This window comes from Abramis brama (genome assembly GCF_963993115.1).
Source record: "Abramis brama genome assembly, contig: SCAFFOLD_77, whole genome shotgun sequence".
Taxonomy (NCBI): domain Eukaryota; kingdom Metazoa; phylum Chordata; class Actinopteri; order Cypriniformes; family Leuciscidae; genus Abramis; species Abramis brama.
Genome location: NW_028155967.1, coordinates 65,592 through 87,258, shown reverse-complemented (window position 1 = coordinate 87,258; position 21,667 = coordinate 65,592). Strand labels below are relative to the sequence as shown.

Genomic DNA, 21,667 nt, shown 5'->3' with positions numbered 1-21,667 from the left:
GTTGTTAGGCGGTTGCTAGGGTGTTCTGGGTGGTTGCTATGGTGTTGCTAAGGTATTCTGGGTGGTAGCTAGGCGGTTGCTAGGCAGTTGCTAGGGTATTCTGGGTGGTTGCTAGGCGGTTGCTAGGGTGTTCTGGGTGGTTACTATGGTGTTGCTAGGCGGTTGCTAGGGTATTCTGGGTGGTTGCTAGGCAGTTGCTAGGGTGTTCTGGGTGGTTGCTATGGTGTTGCTAGGCGGTTGCTAGGGTGTTCTGGGTGGTTGCTATGGTGTTGCTAGGCGGTTGCTAGGGTATTCTGGGTGGTTGCTAGGCAGTTGCTAGGGTGTTCTGGTGTTGCTAGGCGGTTGCTAGGGTGTTCTGGGTGGTTGCTATGGTGTTGCTAGGTGGTTGGTAGTTGTCACAGATGGTTACTATGGAGTTTTGATATAGTTGTTTGCATGATCTTGGTATGATTTAGCACTTAACTAATCGCTATTAGCATGTAGCTATTCACTGCTAGCATGTATAGCATGTTAGAAGTGCTGTTTGCTAGCATGAGTCAAAAGAGCCAAACCTAATCTCTGTACGATGTTCTGATACAGAGATATAGGTCTTGCAAAACGGTTGCTAGGGTACTCAAGTTTGGTTGCTATGGAGTTGCTTGGGAGCTGGGAGCTTTAAACGTAAGAAGTTTAAAGTGGTTTGAAGTTTAAAGTAGTTTACAGTAGTTTGAAGTTTATGGCAGGTAGATAGATAAGTTAATAGATAGATAAACACACACACACATACACACGCACACACACACACACACACACACACTAACTCGCTCACACACTCACTCAGACACACACACACTCAGACACACACACACGCACACTCAAGAGTTTGAGTTTGGAGTTTATAAGTGTATGAGTTTTTGAGTTTTGAGTTTATAAGTTTAAATGAGTTTAGAGTTTATAAGTTTAAATGAGTTTAAGAGTTCAGAGTTTATTAATTAATGAGTTTAATAGTTTATAAGTCTATGAATTCATGAGTTTATAAGTTAATTAGTTAATCTCATACACTTATTCTAATTATAAGTGTATGAGTTTAGAGTTTATTAGTTTAAATGAGTCTCAATGGCTCATATAGTATATAGAACGGCAGTTTGGTTTAGTCTTCAAGGTGTTTAGATTTAAATTTTTGACATACACACACACACAAGCACGCACTAGTGATGGGCATTCCGGCTCTTTTCCGTGAGCCGGCTCGTTTGACTCGGCTCACTGAAAAGAGCCGGCTCTTTTTGACTCACAAACGGCTCTTTAAAAAATATGTTTTAACTCGCTGAAAGTCCACCACACAACTGTGCAACGTGACTATTCACATATTTAATTGTCCATAACAACCCAAAAACTAGCCTGCTTGCCTTGCACATCTAATTAATGGGCAAAGTTATGACTGACTATTTTTCTTACCTTCTTTTTTTAACTTTTTAATGTGGATATTATTGAGCTTGTAGAAGTTTAGCTCTTGCGTTCTTCTGAACATCTTGCGCTGCAATTGCCCGATGTCATTTCTGAGTCATATCAGACCATTATCTGTCTCTCTTTTAAATGCATATTCCACAGTGGTAGTAGGCTACGATTGGCTGTTTTAAAATATAATTAATATCGAAACAAAATAACCCAGGCGGTCTCATCTAAGAGACGTTTAGGCCTCCTCCAATAGTACTGACAGCTGGGCATAGCTTGCAGGTTTGCTTAGTAGCAAACTTTTTTCATTTGTTTGGTTCAACCGCCACCCGCCCGAATTTAATTAAAATATTATTTTTCGTCACGTCATCCGCCTGATCCGCGGTTTATCCGCATCTCTAGTGTGTGTGTGAGTTTGCTCGGCACTCCCTCATGCAGTTTAATTGGTTGACATCGCGTGTATGATTGACAGGAACAGAATGTGAGGCTGATCAGACAGTCGAAACAAATGTGTGTGCGCCTTTAGGCCTATATAATTATGTTTTTGTTGGTTTTTGAATTAGTCAATTATTTTAAATGCAATTAAAATCATTCATTATTTCATTATTAGCCTACATAATGATTTAATTTCTATAGGCTATATTTTTAAAAATAGAGTCGGCTCTTCAGATATGCGAGCCGGCTCCCGTCGTTCACCTACAAGAGCCGGCTCTTAGATCCGGCTCATTCGCGAACGACCCATCACTAGCACGCACGCACAGACTCTCACTCTCTCTCTCACACACACACTATCTCTCTCACACACACACTCACTAACTCACTCACACACAGACAGACAAGCTCATTAACACACACACACACACACACTCACGCACATAGACACACACTCTCTCTCTCACACACACTCAGAGTTTATATGAGTTTAGAGTTTATAAGTGTACAAGTTTTTGAGTTAAGAGTTTATAAGTTTAAATGAGTGTGTACAAGTATTTGAGTTTACACACACACACACACACACACTCACACATAGACACACACTCTCTCTCTCTCTCTCACACACACACACACACGTTTTGAGTTTAGAGTTCATTAGTTTAAATGAGTCTCAATGGCTCATATAGTATATAGAACGGCAGTTTGGTTTAGTCTTCAAGGTGTTTAGATTTAAATTTTCGACATACACACACACACAAGCACGCACGCACAGACTCTCACTCTCTCTCTCACACACACACACTATCTCTCTCACACACACACTCACTAACTCACTCACACACACACACACACAGACAAGCTCATTAACACACACACACACACACACACACACACAAACACACACACACACTCACGCACATAGATACACACTCTCTCTCTCTCACACACACACACACTCAGAGTTTATATGAGTTTAGAGTTTATAAGTGTACAAGTTTTTGAGTTAAGAGTTTATAAGTTTAAATGAGTGTGTACGAGTTTTTGAGTTTACACACACACACACACACTCACACATAGACACACACGCTCTCTCTCTCTCTCTCTCACACACACACACACGTTTTGAGTTTAGAGTTCATTAGTTTAAATGAGTCTCATTGGCTAATATAGTATATAGAACGGCAGTTTGGTTTAGTCTTCAAGGTATTTTGATTTGAATTTTCGTCGGTTTGAATTTTTTAGAACTCCCAATGTAAGTCAATGGGAGTTTTTGAATGAGTTTTTTCGAGTTTTGATCGTCATTTTTAGGAAAACCGTAAGTCCGATCAGTCTGAAAAGATATAGCAACTCGAGTCAGATCAGTTTGAGTGTCTGAGCCGAGTTTGGAGTATGTAGAGTTAAAGCTCTAGGAGGAGTTTGATACAGAAATTTTTAGGGTCAGAAGAATAATAATAATAACTAGATGCGAAAGTTCGTCGAGACAAACTTTAAGTTGGCTTGAGAAAGTTTGGACCGGAAAGTTTTTTGCTAGGCGGTTGTTATGATGTTATGGGTGGTCGCTATGGTGTTGCTAGGCGGTTGCTAAGGTATTCTGGGTGGTTGCTAGGCGGTTGCTAGGGTGTTTTGGGTGGTTGCTAGGGTGTTTTGGGTGGTTGCTAGGGTCTTTTGTGTGGTTGCTAGGCGGTTGCTAGGTGGTTGCTAGGGTGTTCTGGGTGGTTGCTAGGATATTTTAGGTGGTTGCTAGGGTCTTTTGGGTGGTTGCTAGGCGGTTGCTAGGGTCTTTTGGGTGGTTGCTAGGCGGTTGCTAGGGTGTTTTGGGTGGTTGCTAGGATATTTTGGGTGGTTGCTAGAGTCTTTTGGGTGGTTGCTAGGCGGTTGCTAGGGTGTTATGGGTGGTTGCTATGGTGTTGCTAGGCGGTTGCTAAGGTATTTTGGGCGGTTGCTAGGGTGTTCTGGGTGGTTGCTAGGCAGTTGCAAGGGTGTTATGGGTGGTTGCTATGGTGTTGCTAGGCGTTGCTAAGGTATTCTGGGTGGTTGCTAGGTGGTGGCTAGGGTGTTCTGGGTGGTTGCTAGGCTGTTTTGGGTGGTTGCTAGGGTCTTTTGGGTGGTTGCTAGGCGGTTGCTAGAGTGTTTTGGGTGGTTGCTAGGATATTTTGGGTGGTTGCTAGGCGGTTGCTAGGGTCTTTTGGATGTTGCTAGGGTCTTTTGGGTGGTTGCTAGGCGGTTGCTAGGGTATTTTGGGTGGTTGCTAGGGTCTTTTGGGTGGTTGCTAGGGTGTTCTGGGTGGTTGCTAGGCGGTTGCTAGGGTGTTTTGGGTGGTTGCTAGGATATTTTGGGTGGTTGCTAGGCGGTTGCTAGGGTCTTTTGGATGTTGCTAGGGTCTTTTGGGTGGTTGCTAGGCGGTTGCTAGGGTATTTTGGGTGGTTGCTAGGGTCTTTTGGGTGGTTGCTAGGGTGTTCTGGGTTGTTGCTAGGCTGTTTTGGGTGGTTGCTAGGATATTCTGGGTGGTTGCTAGGCGGTTGCTAGGATATTTCTGGTGGTTGCTAGGGTCTTTTGGGTGGTTGCTAGGCGGTTGCTAGGATATTTTGGGTGGTTGCTAGGCGGTTGCTAGGGTGTTTTGGGTGGTTGCTAGGGTCTTTTGGGTGGTTGCTAGGCGGTTGCTAGGGTGTTTTGGGTGGTTGCTACGGTGTTCTGGGTGGTTGCTAGGGTCTTTTGGGTGGTTGCTAGGCGGTTGCTAGGGTGTTCTGGGGGGTTGCTATGGTATTCAGGGCGGTTGATATGGTGTTACTAGGTGGTTGGTAGTTGTCACAGATGGTTACTATGGAGTTTTTATAGAGTTCTTAGCATGATCTTGGCATGATTTAACACTTAACTAATCGCTATTAGCATGTAGCTATTCACTGCTAGCATATGTAGCATGTTGGAAGTGCTGTTTGCTTGCACGAGTCAAAAGAGCCAAACCTCATCTCTATACGATGTTCTGATACAGAGATATAGGTCTTACAAAACGGTTGCTAGGGTACTCGAGTTTGGTTGCTATGGAGTTGCTTGGGAGCTGGAAGATTTAAACTTAAGAAGTTTATAGTGGTTTTAAGTTTACAGTAGTTTACAGTAGTTTGAAGTTTGAGAGATAGATAAATAAGTTAGACACACACACACACACACACACAAACAAACACACAAACACACAGACACACACACACACACACCCACTAACTCGCTCACACACTCACTCATAAACTCAGTGTGTGTGTCTGAGTTTAGAGTTTATAAGTGTATAAATTGATGAGTTAATAAGTGTATGAGTTCTTGAGTTTTGAGTTTATAAGTTTAAATCAGTTTAGAGTTTATAAGTTTAAATGAGATTAAGAGTTCAGAGTTTATTAATTTATGAGTTTAAGAGTTCATAAGTTTATGAATTCATGAGTTTATAAGTTAATTAGTTTATAAGTGTTTATAGTTTATAGTTTATTAGTTTAAATGAGTCTCAATGGCTCATATAGTATATAGAACGGCAGTTTGGTTTAGTCTTCAAGGTGTTTAGATTTAAATTTTTGTCGGTTTGAATTTTTTAGAACTCCCCAATGTAAGTCAATGGGAGTTTTTGAATGAGTTTTTTCGAGTTTTGATCGTCATTTTTAGGAAAACCGTAAGTCCGATCAGTCTGAAAAGATATAGCATACCGAGTCAGATCAGTTTGAGTGTCTGAGCCGAGTTTGGAGTATGTAGAGTTAAAGCTCTAGGAGGAGTTTGATATAGATTTTTTTAGGGTCAGAAGAATAATAATAATAAGTTTAAATAGGATTTCAATATGTTGGCTTTCTCAAGCCAACTTAACTAGAATGTACATTTCCTGAAGAAAATGTGAAGTGGTGCTTGCAGTGGCAAAACTCGCCACTCGGTTGCTAGAGTGTGGTACATGATTGCATACAAGCCAACAAACATGTCTGTACGATGTTCTGGTGCTGAGATATGGCTTATTCATGTTGTTCAGGTGGTTGCTAAGGTGTTGCTAGGGTATTCTGTGTGGTTGCTAGGGCTTTGCTAGGTGGTTGCTAGGGTGTTCTGGGTGGTTGCTATGGTGTTGCTAGGCGGTTGCTAGGCAGTTGCTAGGGTGTTCTGGGTGGTTGCTATGAAGCTGCTAGGGTATTCTGGGTGGTTGCTATGGTGTTGCTAGGCGGTTGCTAGGGTATTCTGGGTGATTTCTAGGCAGTTGCTAGGGTTTTCTGGGTGGTTGCTATGGTGTTGCTAGGTGGTTGCTAGGGTATTCTGGGTGGTTGCTAGGGCGTTGCTAGGCAGTTGCTAGGGTGTTCTGGGTGGTTACTATGGTGTTGCTAGGCAGTTGCTAGGGTATTCTGGGTGGTTGCTAGGGTGTTGCTAGGGTAGTCTGGGTAGTTGCTAGGCGTATGCTAGGGTATTCTTGGTGGTTGCTAGGCAGTTGCTAGGGTGTTCTGGGTGGTTGCTATGGTGTTGCTAGGCGGTTGCTAGGGTGTTCTGGGTGGTTGCTAGGGCGTTGCTAGGCGGTTGCTAGGGTATTCTGGGTGGTTGCTATGGTGTTGCTAGGCGGTTGCTAGGGTATTCTGGGTGGTTGCCAGGGCGCTGCTATGTGGTTGCTAGGGTATTCTAGGTGGTTGCTATGGTGTTGCTAGGTGGTTGCTAGGGTATTCTGGGTGGTTGCTATGGTGTTGCTAGGTGGTTGCTAGGGTATTCTGGGTGGTTGCTATGGTGTTGCTAGGCAGTTGCTAGGGTATTCTGGGTGGTTGCTATGGTGTTGCTAGGGTGTTCTGGGTGGTTGCTATGGTGTTGCTAGGCAGTTGCTATGGTATTCTGGGTGGATGCTAGGGCATTGCTAGGGTGTTCTGGGTGGTTGCTAGGCAGTTGCTAGGTGTTCTGGGTGGTTGCTAGGCAGTTGCTAGGGTGTTCTGGGTGGTTGCTAGGCGGTTGCTATGCAGTTGCTAGGGTGTTCTGGGTTGTTGTCAGGTGGTTGCTAGGGTGTTCTAGTTGGTTGCTATGGTGTTGCTAGGCAGTTGCTAATGTGTTCCTGGTGGGGTCTAGGGCGTTGCCTAGGTAGTTGCTAGGTGTTCTGGGTGGTTACTACAGCGTTTCTTGATGTTGCTATGGTGTTCAGGGTGGTTGCTAAGGTATTTTTGGTAGTTGCTATGGTGTTACTAGGTGGTTGGTAGTTGACAAAGATGGTTACTATGGAGTTTTTAGAGAGTTCTTAAAATCTTTAATAACGAGTGCCTTCAGTACAGCACTCGGCCTGCGGCCTCGTGCCTATGGCCGAATAGGCACAAGCATGGAGCGATATCGCAAGGCCACGAGAGTAAAATTGCTTTAAAAAATAAAAAAAAATTAAAAAAATGTTTTTTTTTTGTTTAGGGTGGTTGCTAGGGAGCTCTTAGTGGTTGCTAGGGTGCTGAAACTGGTTGCTAGGGTGTGGTTATGAAGATTTTAGGCCATTACTTATTGGTTGCTTGATAATATAAATCCTCTGAGGGAGAGAGAGAGGGAGAGACGCAGGGGTGTCAGGCCCTTTGGAGTCTGTGTGTGTGAAAACGTCGGTTGGGATTCAAATATTTTTAGAATGCCCAATGTTAAGTCAATGGGACTTTTTTGGCCGCTTTTTCGTCCGCTGTGCAAACATCGTACACCCGATCGCTTAGAAAAGTCATAGCACACCTCTCCTCAATGAGCCGCTCGATTTGACACCTCACTCAGGGGTCTGTGACAAACGGTGCGGGGCGCATTACGCGCCAAACTTTTGTCCAGAATAATAAAAAGAACTAGAATGTACATTTCCTGAAGAAAATGTGAAGTGGTGCTTGCAGTGGCAAAACTCACCACTTGGTTGCTAAAGTGCGTTTAGCTAGTTTTTAGCAAGATTATAACAAAATGATCATCATGCTAGCATTATAAGCATGTGGCTAACATAATGCTAGCATGTTGCTAGCATGATGCTAATATGATAATGTAGCTAACGTGAATGTAGGTAGCATGATTAGCATGTTGTTAGCATGATGCTAGCATTTTTTAACAAGATGCTAACATGAATAGCATGTTTGCTAGCATGTTTGTAGCAAGAAGCTAGCATGATTAGCATGTAGCTAGTATCATGCTAGCATTATTAGCATGTTGCTAGCATCATGCTAGCATTATTAGCATCATGCTAGCATCATGTTAGCATGATTAGCATGTAGCTAGCATGATGCTAGCTTGTTTTACCATGTTGCTAGCATGGTTTATGATTTACCATAGTTTACCATGATTTACCACAATTTACCAGATTTACTATAGTATACCATGATTTACCATGTTCAAGTATGATTTACTATGATTCTACCATGATTTACCACGATTTACTATAGTTTACCATGATTTACTATAGTATACCATGATTTACCATGTTCAAGTATGATTTACTGATTCTAGCATGATTTACCATAGTTTACCATGATTTACCATAGTTTACCACGATTTACCACGATTTACTATAGTATACCATGATTTACCATGTTGAAGTATGATTTACTGATTCTAGCATGATTTACCATAGTTTACCATGATTTAGCATAGTTTACCATGATTTACCACGATTTACCATAGTTTACCATGATTTACTATAGTATACCATGATATACCATGTTCAAGTATGATTTACTGATTCTAGCATGATTTATCATAGTTTACCATGATTTACCATAGTTTACCATGATTTACCATAGTTTACCATGATTTACTATAGTATACCATGATTTACCATGTTGAAGTATGATTTACTGATTCTAGCATGATTTACCATAGTTTACCATGATTTACCATAGTTTACCATGATTTACCATGATTTACCAAAGTTTACCATGATTTACTATAGTATACCATGATATACCATGTTCAAGTATGATTTACTGATTTTAGCATGATTTATCATAGTTTACCATGATTTACCATAGTTTACCATGATTTACCATAGTTTACCATGATTTACCATAGTTTACCATGATTTACCATGTTCAAGTATGATTTACTATGATTCTAGCATGATTTACCATAGTGTACCATGATTTACCATAGTTTACCATGATTTACCACGATTTACCATAGTTTACCATGATTTACTATAGTATACCATGATATACCATGTTCAAGTATGATTTACTGATTCTAGCATGATTTATCATAGTTTACCATGATTTACCATAGTTTACCATGATTTACCATAGTTTACCATGATTTACTATAGTATACCATGATTTACCATGTTGAAGTATGATTTACTGATTCTAGCATGATTTACCATAGTTTACCATGATTTACCATAGTTTACCATGATTTACCACGATTTACCATAGTTTACCATGATTTACTATAGTATACCATGATATACCATGTTCAAGTATGATTTACTGATTTTAGCATGATTTATCATAGTTTACCATGATTTACCATAGTTTACCATGATTTACCATAGTTTACCATGATTTACTATAGTATACCATGATTTACCATGTTCAAGTATGATTTACTATGATTCTAGCATGATTTACCATAGTTTACCATGATTTACCACGATTTACCATAGTTTACTATGATTTACTATAGTATACCATGATTTACCATGTTTTAGTATGATTTACTATGATTCTAGGATGATTTACCATAGTTTACCATGATTTAGTCAAAAGAGCCAAGTCCCATCTCTATACTATGTTTTGATGCAGAGATATACGTTTTGCTAAACGGTTGCTAGGGTACTCTGTTTGGTTGCTATGGAGTTACTTGGCAGCTGCCAATGATGCAGTTCCAAAGGCTTCTTGTCACTATGAATGATATAAACCAACTCCCATGCCTCTGTGACATTCAGAATGGAAGATATCCCTCTTTGGATTGTGGTTGCTAAGGTGCTCGACAATGGTTGCTAGGGAGGGGCTTGGAAGTGTTGAGGTGATTCATGATTGGCTGTTTGCTGCCCCAAGTCAAATGAGACCACCCCCATGTTTCTATGACAATTCAGTCTGGAGATATCTCTTTGAACTCTTTCAATGGAAGTCTATGGAACTTGTTGCTAAGGGGCTCTAAATAGTTGCTAGGGTGTGGCTTGATAGCTTCACAATGATCTTGAGAGACTGATTGGTCGTCTGAGTAAAATGAGCCCTCCCCCTTGTCTCTATGACACTGTGATCCAGAGCTACGTTCAATACAAAGTCCCTATGCAATTTACCATAGTAGGAAAAGCATGTGTGGTTCACGGGACGTTCCTTCCCCATAGTAAGTCAAAGGGGCAACTTTGGGCATCTCCTGCCCCCCAGGGGTGCAACTTTTACCCCATTGAGAGGTATGTTCTTACAGAGCCTGTCAGCCTCTTCAAATGTGGCAAATCATACGTTTCTGCGAAATCGTCGCTCCGAGTTATGACTCGTCAAAGTTTGTCGCAATGTTAAGTCTATGGGATTTTTCGGACGCTTTTTCGCCCCTGGGGCGAACACCGCACCCCCGATCGCTTATAAAAGTCATAGCACACCTCTCCTTAATGAGCCGGTCGATTTGACACCTCATTCATGGATCTGTGACAAACGGTGCGGGACGAGTTACGCGCCAAACTTTGTGTGGAATAATAAAAAGAAGAATAATAATAACTAGAATGTACATTTCCTGAAGAAAATGTGAAGTGGTGCTTGCAGTGGCAAAACTCGCCACTCGGTTGCTAGGGTGTTGTACATGATTGCATATGAGCCAACAACCATGTCTGTACGATGTTGTGGAGCTGAAATATGGCTTCTATATGTTGCAATATGGTTGCTAGGTGGCTCTAAATGGTTGCTAGGGTGTGAATACACAGTTACCATGGTGATATTTACAGACTGTTTTCCAACTGAAACTAATGAGCCAACCCCCATCTCTATACGATGTTCTGATGCAGAGATATACGTTTTGCTAAACGGTTGCTAGGGTACTCTATTTGGTTGCTAGTGAGTGGCTTGTCAGCTGCCAATGATGAAACTCCAAAGGCTTCTTGTCACTATGAATGATATAAACCAACTCCCATGCCTCTGCGACATTCAGAATGGAAGATATGCCTCTTTGGATTTTGGTTGCTAGGGTACTCTGTTTGGTTGCTATGGAGTTACTTGGCAGCTGCCAATGATGCAATTCCAAAGGCTTCTTGTCACTATGAATGATATAAACCAACTTCCATGCCTCTGTGACATTCAGAATGGAAGATATCCCTCTTTGGATGTTAGTTGCTAGGGTACTCTGTTTGGTTGCTAGGGAGTGGCTTGGCAGCTGCCAATCATGAAACTCCAAAGGCTGCTTGTCAGTATGAATGATATAAACCAACTCCCATGTCTCTGTGACATTCAGAATGGAAGATATGCCTCTTTGGATTTTGGTTGCTAGGGTACTCTGTTTGGTTGCTAGGGAGTGGCTTGTCAGCTGCCAATGATGAAATTCCAAAGGCTTCTTGTCAGTATGAATGATATAATCCAACTCCCATGCCTCTGTGACATTCAGAATGGAAGATATGCCTCTTTGGATTTTGGTTGCTATGGTACTCTGTTTGGTTGCTATGGAGTTACTTGGCAGCTGCCAATGATGCAATTCCAAAGGCTTCTTGTCACTATGAATGATATAAACCAACTCCCATGCCTCTGTGACATTCAGAATGGAAGATATCCCTCTTTGGATTTTGGTTGCTAGGGTACTCTGTTTGGTTGCTAGGGAGTGTCTTGGCAGCTGCCAATCATGAAACTCAAAGGCTGCTTGTCAGTATGAATGATATAAACCAACTCCCATGCCTCTGCGACATTCAGAATGGAAGATATCCGTCTTTGGATTTTGGTTGCTAGGGTACTCTGTTTGGTTGCTAGGGAGTGGCTTGGCAGCTGCCAATCATGAAACTCCAAAGGCTTCTTGTCACTACGAATGATATAAACCAACTCCCATGCCTCTGCATTATTCAGAATGGGAGATATCCTTCTTTGGATTTTGGTTGCTAGGGTACTCTGTTTGGTTGCTATGGAGTGGCTTGGCAGCTGCCATTTATGAAACTGCAAAGGCTTCTTGTCACTATGAATGATATAAACCAACTCCCATTTATCTGTGACATTCAGAATGGAAGATATCCGTCTTTGGATTTTGGTTGCTAGGGTACTCTGTTTGGTTGCTAGGGAGTGGCTTGGCAGCTGCCAATCATGAAACTCCAAAGGCTTCTTGTCACTACGAATGATATAAACCAACTCCCATGCCTCTGCATTATTCAGAATGGGAGATATCCTTCTTTGAATTTTGGTTGCTAGGGTACTCTGTTTGGTTGCTAGGGAGTGGCTTGTCAGCTGCCAATCATGAAACTCCAAAGGCTTCTTGTCACTATGAATGATATAAACCAACTCCCATGCCTCTGTGACATTCAGAATGGAAGATATCCCTCTTTGTATTTTGGTTGCTAAGGTGCTCGACAATGGTTGCTAGGGCGGGGCTTGGAAGTGTTGAGGTGATTCATGATTGGCTGTTTGCTGCCCCGAGTCAAATGAGACCACCCCCACGTTTCTATGACAATTCAGTCTGGAGATATCTCTTTGAACTCTTTCAATGGAAGTCTATGGAACTTGTTGCTAAGGGGCTCTAAATGGTTGCTAGGGCGTGGCTTGATAGCTTCACAATGATCCTGAGAGACTGATTGGTCGTCTGAGTAAAATGAGGCCTCCCCCTTGTCTCTATGACACTGTGATCCAGAGCTACGTTCAATACAAAGTCCCTATGCAATTTACCATAGTAGGAAAAGCATGTGTGTTTCATGGGACGTTCCTTCCCCATAGTAAGTCAATGGGGCAACTTTGGGCATCTCCTGCCCCCCAGGGGTGCAACTTTTACCCCATTGTGAGGTATGTTCTTACAGAGCCTGTTAGCCTCTTCAAATGTGGCAAATCACACGTTTCTGCGAAATCCTCGCTCAGAGCTACGTGTGGTCAAAGTTCGTCTCAATGTTAAGTCAATGGGACTTTTTTGGCCGCTTTTTCGCCCCTGGGGCGAACACCGCACCCCCGATCGCTTATAAAAGTCATAGCACACCTCTCCTTAATGAGCCGGTCGATTTGACACCTCACTCAGGGGTCTGTGACAAACGGTGCGGGGCGAGTTACGCGCCAAACTTTTGTCCAGAATAATAAAAAGAACTAGAATGTACATTTCCTGAAGAAAATGTGAAGTGGTGCTTGCAGTGGCAAAACTCACCACTTGGTTGCTAAAGTGCGTTTAGCTAGTTTTTAGCAAGATTATAACAAAATGATCATCATGCTAGCATTATAAGCATGTGGCTAACATAATGCTAGCATGTTGCTAGCATGATGCTAATATGATAATGTAGCTAACGTGAATGTAGGTAGCATGATTAGCATGTTGTTAGCATGATGCTAGCATTTTTTAACAAGATGCTAACATGAATAGCATGTTTGCTAGCATGTTTGTAGCAAGAAGCTAGCATGATTAGCATGTAGCTAGTATCATGCTAGCATTATTAGCATGTTGCTAGCATCATGCTAGCATTATTAGCATCATGCTAGCATCATGTTAGCATGATTAGCATGTAGCTAGCATGATGCTAGCTTGTTTTACCATGTTGCTAGCATGGTTTATGATTTACCATAGTTTACCATGATTTACCACAATTTACCAGATTTACTATAGTATACCATGATTTACCATGTTCAAGTATGATTTACTATGATTCTACCATGATTTACCACGATTTACTATAGTTTACCATGATTTACTATAGTATACCATGATTTACCATGTTCAAGTATGATTTACTGATTCTAGCATGATTTACCATAGTTTACCATGATTTACCATAGTTTACCACGATTTACCACGATTTACTATAGTATACCATGATTTACCATGTTGAAGTATGATTTACTGATTCTAGCATGATTTACCATAGTTTACCATGATTTAGCATAGTTTACCATGATTTACCACGATTTACCATAGTTTACCATGATTTACTATAGTATACCATGATATACCATGTTCAAGTATGATTTACTGATTCTAGCATGATTTATCATAGTTTACCATGATTTACCATAGTTTACCATGATTTACCATAGTTTACCATGATTTACTATAGTATACCATGATTTACCATGTTGAAGTATGATTTACTGATTCTAGCATGATTTACCATAGTTTACCATGATTTACCATAGTTTACCATGATTTACCATGATTTACCAAAGTTTACCATGATTTACTATAGTATACCATGATATACCATGTTCAAGTATGATTTACTGATTTTAGCATGATTTATCATAGTTTACCATGATTTACCATAGTTTACCATGATTTACCATAGTTTACCATGATTTACCATAGTTTACCATGATTTACCATGTTCAAGTATGATTTACTATGATTCTAGCATGATTTACCATAGTGTACCATGATTTACCATAGTTTACCATGATTTACCACGATTTACCATAGTTTACCATGATTTACTATAGTATACCATGATATACCATGTTCAAGTATGATTTACTGATTCTAGCATGATTTATCATAGTTTACCATGATTTACCATAGTTTACCATGATTTACCATAGTTTACCATGATTTACTATAGTATACCATGATTTACCATGTTGAAGTATGATTTACTGATTCTAGCATGATTTACCATAGTTTACCATGATTTACCATAGTTTACCATGATTTACCACGATTTACCATAGTTTACCATGATTTACTATAGTATACCATGATATACCATGTTCAAGTATGATTTACTGATTTTAGCATGATTTATCATAGTTTACCATGATTTACCATAGTTTACCATGATTTACCATAGTTTACCATGATTTACTATAGTATACCATGATTTACCATGTTCAAGTATGATTTACTATGATTCTAGCATGATTTACCATAGTTTACCATGATTTACCACGATTTACCATAGTTTACTATGATTTACTATAGTATACCATGATTTACCATGTTTTAGTATGATTTACTATGATTCTAGGATGATTTACCATAGTTTACCATGATTTAGTCAAAAGAGCCAAGTCCCATCTCTATACTATGTTTTGATGCAGAGATATACGTTTTGCTAAACGGTTGCTAGGGTACTCTGTTTGGTTGCTATGGAGTTACTTGGCAGCTGCCAATGATGCAGTTCCAAAGGCTTCTTGTCACTATGAATGATATAAACCAACTCCCATGCCTCTGTGACATTCAGAATGGAAGATATCCCTCTTTGGATTGTGGTTGCTAAGGTGCTCGACAATGGTTGCTAGGGAGGGGCTTGGAAGTGTTGAGGTGATTCATGATTGGCTGTTTGCTGCCCCAAGTCAAATGAGACCACCCCCATGTTTCTATGACAATTCAGTCTGGAGATATCTCTTTGAACTCTTTCAATGGAAGTCTATGGAACTTGTTGCTAAGGGGCTCTAAATAGTTGCTAGGGTGTGGCTTGATAGCTTCACAATGATCTTGAGAGACTGATTGGTCGTCTGAGTAAAATGAGCCCTCCCCCTTGTCTCTATGACACTGTGATCCAGAGCTACGTTCAATACAAAGTCCCTATGCAATTTACCATAGTAGGAAAAGCATGTGTGGTTCACGGGACGTTCCTTCCCCATAGTAAGTCAAAGGGGCAACTTTGGGCATCTCCTGCCCCCCAGGGGTGCAACTTTTACCCCATTGAGAGGTATGTTCTTACAGAGCCTGTCAGCCTCTTCAAATGTGGCAAATCATACGTTTCTGCGAAATCGTCGCTCCGAGTTATGACTCGTCAAAGTTTGTCGCAATGTTAAGTCTATGGGATTTTTCGGACGCTTTTTCGCCCCTGGGGCGAACACCGCACCCCCGATCGCTTATAAAAGTCATAGCACACCTCTCCTTAATGAGCCGGTCGATTTGACACCTCATTCATGGATCTGTGACAAACGGTGCGGGACGAGTTACGCGCCAAACTTTGTGTGGAATAATAAAAAGAAGAATAATAATAACTAGAATGTACATTTCCTGAAGAAAATGTGAAGTGGTGCTTGCAGTGGCAAAACTCGCCACTCGGTTGCTAGGGTGTTGTACATGATTGCATATGAGCCAACAACCATGTCTGTACGATGTTGTGGAGCTGAAATATGGCTTCTATATGTTGCAATATGGTTGCTAGGTGGCTCTAAATGGTTGCTAGGGTGTGAATACACAGTTACCATGGTGATATTTACAGACTGTTTTCCAACTGAAACTAATGAGCCAACCCCCATCTCTATACGATGTTCTGATGCAGAGATATACGTTTTGCTAAACGGTTGCTAGGGTACTCTATTTGGTTGCTAGTGAGTGGCTTGTCAGCTGCCAATGATGAAACTCCAAAGGCTTCTTGTCACTATGAATGATATAAACCAACTCCCATGCCTCTGCGACATTCAGAATGGAAGATATGCCTCTTTGGATTTTGGTTGCTAGGGTACTCTGTTTGGTTGCTATGGAGTTACTTGGCAGCTGCCAATGATGCAATTCCAAAGGCTTCTTGTCACTATGAATGATATAAACCAACTTCCATGCCTCTGTGACATTCAGAATGGAAGATATCCCTCTTTGGATGTTAGTTGCTAGGGTACTCTGTTTGGTTGCTAGGGAGTGGCTTGGCAGCTGCCAATCATGAAACTCCAAAGGCTGCTTGTCAGTATGAATGATATAAACCAACTCCCATGTCTCTGTGACATTCAGAATGGAAGATATGCCTCTTTGGATTTTGGTTGCTAGGGTACTCTGTTTGGTTGCTAGGGAGTGGCTTGTCAGCTGCCAATGATGAAATTCCAAAGGCTTCTTGTCAGTATGAATGATATAATCCAACTCCCATGCCTCTGTGACATTCAGAATGGAAGATATGCCTCTTTGGATTTTGGTTGCTATGGTACTCTGTTTGGTTGCTATGGAGTTACTTGGCAGCTGCCAATGATGCAATTCCAAAGGCTTCTTGTCACTATGAATGATATAAACCAACTCCCATGCCTCTGTGACATTCAGAATGGAAGATATCCCTCTTTGGATTTTGGTTGCTAGGGTACTCTGTTTGGTTGCTAGGGAGTGTCTTGGCAGCTGCCAATCATGAAACTCAAAGGCTGCTTGTCAGTATGAATGATATAAACCAACTCCCATGCCTCTGCGACATTCAGAATGGAAGATATCCGTCTTTGGATTTTGGTTGCTAGGGTACTCTGTTTGGTTGCTAGGGAGTGGCTTGGCAGCTGCCAATCATGAAACTCCAAAGGCTTCTTGTCACTACGAATGATATAAACCAACTCCCATGCCTCTGCATTATTCAGAATGGGAGATATCCTTCTTTGGATTTTGGTTGCTAGGGTACTCTGTTTGGTTGCTATGGAGTGGCTTGGCAGCTGCCATTTATGAAACTGCAAAGGCTTCTTGTCACTATGAATGATATAAACCAACTCCCATTTATCTGTGACATTCAGAATGGAAGATATCCGTCTTTGGATTTTGGTTGCTAGGGTACTCTGTTTGGTTGCTAGGGAGTGGCTTGGCAGCTGCCAATCATGAAACTCCAAAGGCTTCTTGTCACTACGAATGATATAAACCAACTCCCATGCCTCTGCATTATTCAGAATGGGAGATATCCTTCTTTGAATTTTGGTTGCTAGGGTACTCTGTTTGGTTGCTAGGGAGTGGCTTGTCAGCTGCCAATCATGAAACTCCAAAGGCTTCTTGTCACTATGAATGATATAAACCAACTCCCATGCCTCTGTGACATTCAGAATGGAAGATATCCCTCTTTGTATTTTGGTTGCTAAGGTGCTCGACAATGGTTGCTAGGGCGGGGCTTGGAAGTGTTGAGGTGATTCATGATTGGCTGTTTGCTGCCCCGAGTCAAATGAGACCACCCCCACGTTTCTATGACAATTCAGTCTGGAGATATCTCTTTGAACTCTTTCAATGGAAGTCTATGGAACTTGTTGCTAAGGGGCTCTAAATGGTTGCTAGGGCGTGGCTTGATAGCTTCACAATGATCCTGAGAGACTGATTGGTCGTCTGAGTAAAATGAGGCCTCCCCCTTGTCTCTATGACACTGTGATCCAGAGCTACGTTCAATACAAAGTCCCTATGCAATTTACCATAGTAGGAAAAGCATGTGTGTTTCATGGGACGTTCCTTCCCCATAGTAAGTCAATGGGGCAACTTTGGGCATCTCCTGCCCCCCAGGGGTGCAACTTTTACCCCATTGTGAGGTATGTTCTTACAGAGCCTGTTAGCCTCTTCAAATGTGGCAAATCACACGTTTCTGCGAAATCCTCGCTCAGAGCTACGTGTGGTCAAAGTTCGTCTCAATGTTAAGTCAATGGGACTTTTTTGGCCGCTTTTTCGCCCCTGGGGCGAACACCGCACCCCCGATCGCTTATAAAAGTCATAGCACACCTCTCCTTAATGAGCCGGTCGATTTGACACCTCACTCAGGGGTCTGTGACAAACGGTGCGGGGCGAGTTACGCGCCAAACTTTTGTCCAGAATAATAAAAAGAATAATAATAAGTATGAGCAATAACAATAGTGATGCCTTGCTTTCAGCAAGCACCACTAATAATAATAAGTATGAGCAATAACAATAGTGATGCCTTGCTTTCAGCAAGCACCACTAATAATAATAAGTATGAGCAATAACAATAGTGATGCTTTCAAAAAAGCACCACTAATAACTAGATTAAAAAGTTCGTCGAGACAAACTTTAAGTTGGCTTGAGAAAGCTGGACCAGAAAGTTTGAAGAAGTTAAAAGTAGTTTGGAGTTTAAAGTAGTTTCAAGTTTAAATTAGTTTAAAGTTTAAATTAGTTAGAAGTTTAAAATAGTTTAAAGTTAAAATTAGTTTGAAGCTTAAATTAGTTTAAAGTTTAAATTAGTCTAAAGTTTAAATTAGTTTGAAGTTTAAATTAGTTTAAAGTTTAAATAAGTTTAATGTTTAAATTAGTTTAAAGTTTAAAGTATTTTAAAGTTAAAAAGTTGTTGGGGGTTTTCTAGTGGGTTGCTAAGGTGTTCTGGGTGGTTGCTAGGCAGTTGCTAGGGTGTTCTGGGTGGTTGCTAGGCGGTTGCTAGGGTGTTTTTGGTGGTTGCTAGGGTGTTCTGGGTGGTTGCTATGGTGTTGCTAGGGTATTCTGTTTGGTTGCTAGGGTGTTCTGGGTGGTTGCTAGGTGGTTGCTAGGGTGTTCTGGGTGGTTGCTAGGGTGTTGCTAAGCGGTTGCTAGGGTATTTTGGGTGGTTGCTAGGGTGTTGCTAGGCGGTTGCTAAGGTATTTTGGGTGGTTGCTAGGCGGTTACTAGGGTGTTCTGGGTGGTTGCTAGGCGGTTGCTAGGGTGTTTTAGCGGTTGCTATGGTGTTGCTAGGCGGTTGCTAGGGTGTTCTGGGTGGTTGCTAGGGTGTTGCTAGGCGGTTGCTAGGGTATTCTGGGTGGTTGCTAGGCGGTTACTAGGGTGTTTTGGTGGTTGCTATGGTGTTGCTAGGCGGTTGCTAGGGTATTATGGGTGGTTGCTATGGTGTTGCTAGGGTATTCCAGGTGGTTGCTAGGATGTTGCTAGGTGGTTGCTAGGGTGTTTTGGTGGTTGCTATGGTGTTGCTAGGTGGTTGCTAGGGTGTTCTGGGTGGTTGCTATGATGTTGCTAGGTGGTTGCTAGGGTGTTTTGGTAGTTGCTATGGTGTTGCTAGGGTATTCTGGGTGGTTGCTAGGGTGTTGCTAGGGTGTTCTGGGTGGTTGCTATGGTGTTACTTGGTGGTTGGTAGTTGTCACAGATGGTTACTATGGAGTTTGTATAGTTCTTAGCATGATCTTGGTATGATTTAGCACTTAACTAATCGCTATTAGCATGTAGCTATTCACTGCTAGCATGTGTAGCATGTTGGAAGTGCTGTTTGCTAGCATGAGTCAAAAGAGCCAAACCTCATCTCTATACAATGTTCTGATACAGAGATATAGGTCTTGCAAAATGGTTGCTAGGGTACTCAAGTTTGGTTGCTATGGAGTTGCTTGGGAGCTGGGAGCTTTATACGTACGAAGTTTAAAGTGGTTTGAAGTTTAAATTAGTTTACGAGTTTTTGAGTTTTGAGTTTATAAGTTTAAATGAGTTTAGAGTTTAAGTTTAAATGAGTTTAAAGAGTGTGTGTGTGTATGTGGGTTCACACACACACACACACACACTCAGAGTTTATGAGTTTAGAGTTTATAAGTGTATAAATGGATGAGTTTATAAGTGTACACGTTTTTGAATTTGGTTTGTAAGTTTAAATGAGTTTTGAGTTTATAAGTTTAAATGAGTTTACAGTTTATAAGTTTAAATGAGTTAAAGCTTAAGTTTGAAGTTTAAAGAAGTTTAAAGTTTATATTAGTTTGAAGTTTAATTTAGTTTGAAGTTTAAAGTAGTTTAAAGTTTAAAATAGTTTGAAGTAGATAGATAGATGAGTTGATTAGTTTAATTGAGTCTCAATGGCTTATATATTATATAGAATGGCAGTTTGAATTAGTCTTCAAGGTATTTTGATTTGAATTTTCGTCGGTTGGCCAGTTTGAATCTAGATTTGAATTTTTTAGAACTCCCCAATGTAAGTCAATGGGAGTTTTTCCGAGTTTTGATCGGCAATATTAGGAAAACCGTAAGTCCGATCAGTCTGAAAAGATATAGCAACTCAAGTCAGAATAGTCTGAAGGTCTGAGCCGAGTTTGGAGTATGTAGAGTTAAAGCTCTAGGAGGAGATAGGCGATAAATTTTTAGTAAGAAGAATAATAATAATAACTAGATTAAAAAGTTCGTCGAGACAAACTTTAAGTTGGCTTGAGAAAGCTGGACCAGAAAGTTTGAAGAAGTTAAAAGTAGTTTGGAGTTTAAAGTAGTTTCAAGTTTAAATTAGTTTAAAGTTTAAATTAGTTAGAAGTTTAAAATAGTTTAAAGTTAAAATTAGTTTGAAGCTTAAATTAGTTTAAAGTTTAAATTAGTCTAAAGTTTAAATTAGTTTGAAGCTTAAATTAGTTTAAAGTTTAAATTAGTCTAAAGTTTAAATTAGTTTGAAGTTTAAATTAGTTTAAAGTTTAAATTAGTTTAATGTTTAAATTAGTTTAAAGTTTAAAGTATTTTAAAGTTAAAAAGTTGTTGGGGGTTTTCTAGTGGGTTGCTAAGGTGTTCTGGGTGGTTGCTAGGCAGTTGCTAGGGTGTTCTGGGTGGTTGCTAGGCGGTTGCTAGGGTGTTTTTGGTGGTTGCTAGGGTGTTCTGGGTGGTTGCTATGGTGTTGCTAGGTTGTTGCTAGGGTATTCTGTTTGGTTGCTAGGGTGTTCTGGGTGGTTGCTAGGTGGTTGCTAGGGTGTTCTGGGTGGTTGCTAGGGTGTTGCTAAGCGGTTGCTAGGGTATTTTGGGTGGTTGCTAGGGTGTTGCTAGGCGGTTGCTAAGGTATTTTGGGTGGTTGCTAGGCGGTTACTAGGGTGTTCTGGGTGGTTGCTAGGCGGTTGCTAGGGTGTTTTAGCGGTTGCTATGGTGTTGCTAGGCGGTTGCTAGGGTGTTCTGGGTGGTTGCTAGGGTGTTGCTAGGCGGTTGCTAGGGTATTCTGGGTGGTTGCTAGGCGGTTACTAGGGTGTTTTGGTGGTTGCTATGGTGTTGCTAGGCGGTTGCTAGGGTATTATGGGTGGTTGCTATGGTGTTGCTAGGGTATTCCAGGTGGTTGCTAGGATGTTGCTAGGTGGTTGCTAGGGTGTTTTGGTGGTTGCTATGGTGTTGCTAGGTGGTTGCT

The 21,667-nt window shown here is 41.1% G+C and overlaps 1 long non-coding RNA gene across 1 annotated transcript; it reads right to left on the bottom strand.

The window, feature by feature from the left end:
- Positions 1-5,615: 5,615 nt before the first annotated feature.
- LOC311077221 lies at positions 5,616-20,275 on the bottom strand. Its single transcript, XR_014604804.1, has 2 exons — positions 18,596-20,275; positions 5,616-5,703 (listed from the first exon to the last, which is right to left on the bottom strand). It is a non-coding gene; the product is annotated as an uncharacterized lncRNA (long non-coding RNA).
- Positions 20,276-21,667: the final 1,392 nt, after the last annotated feature.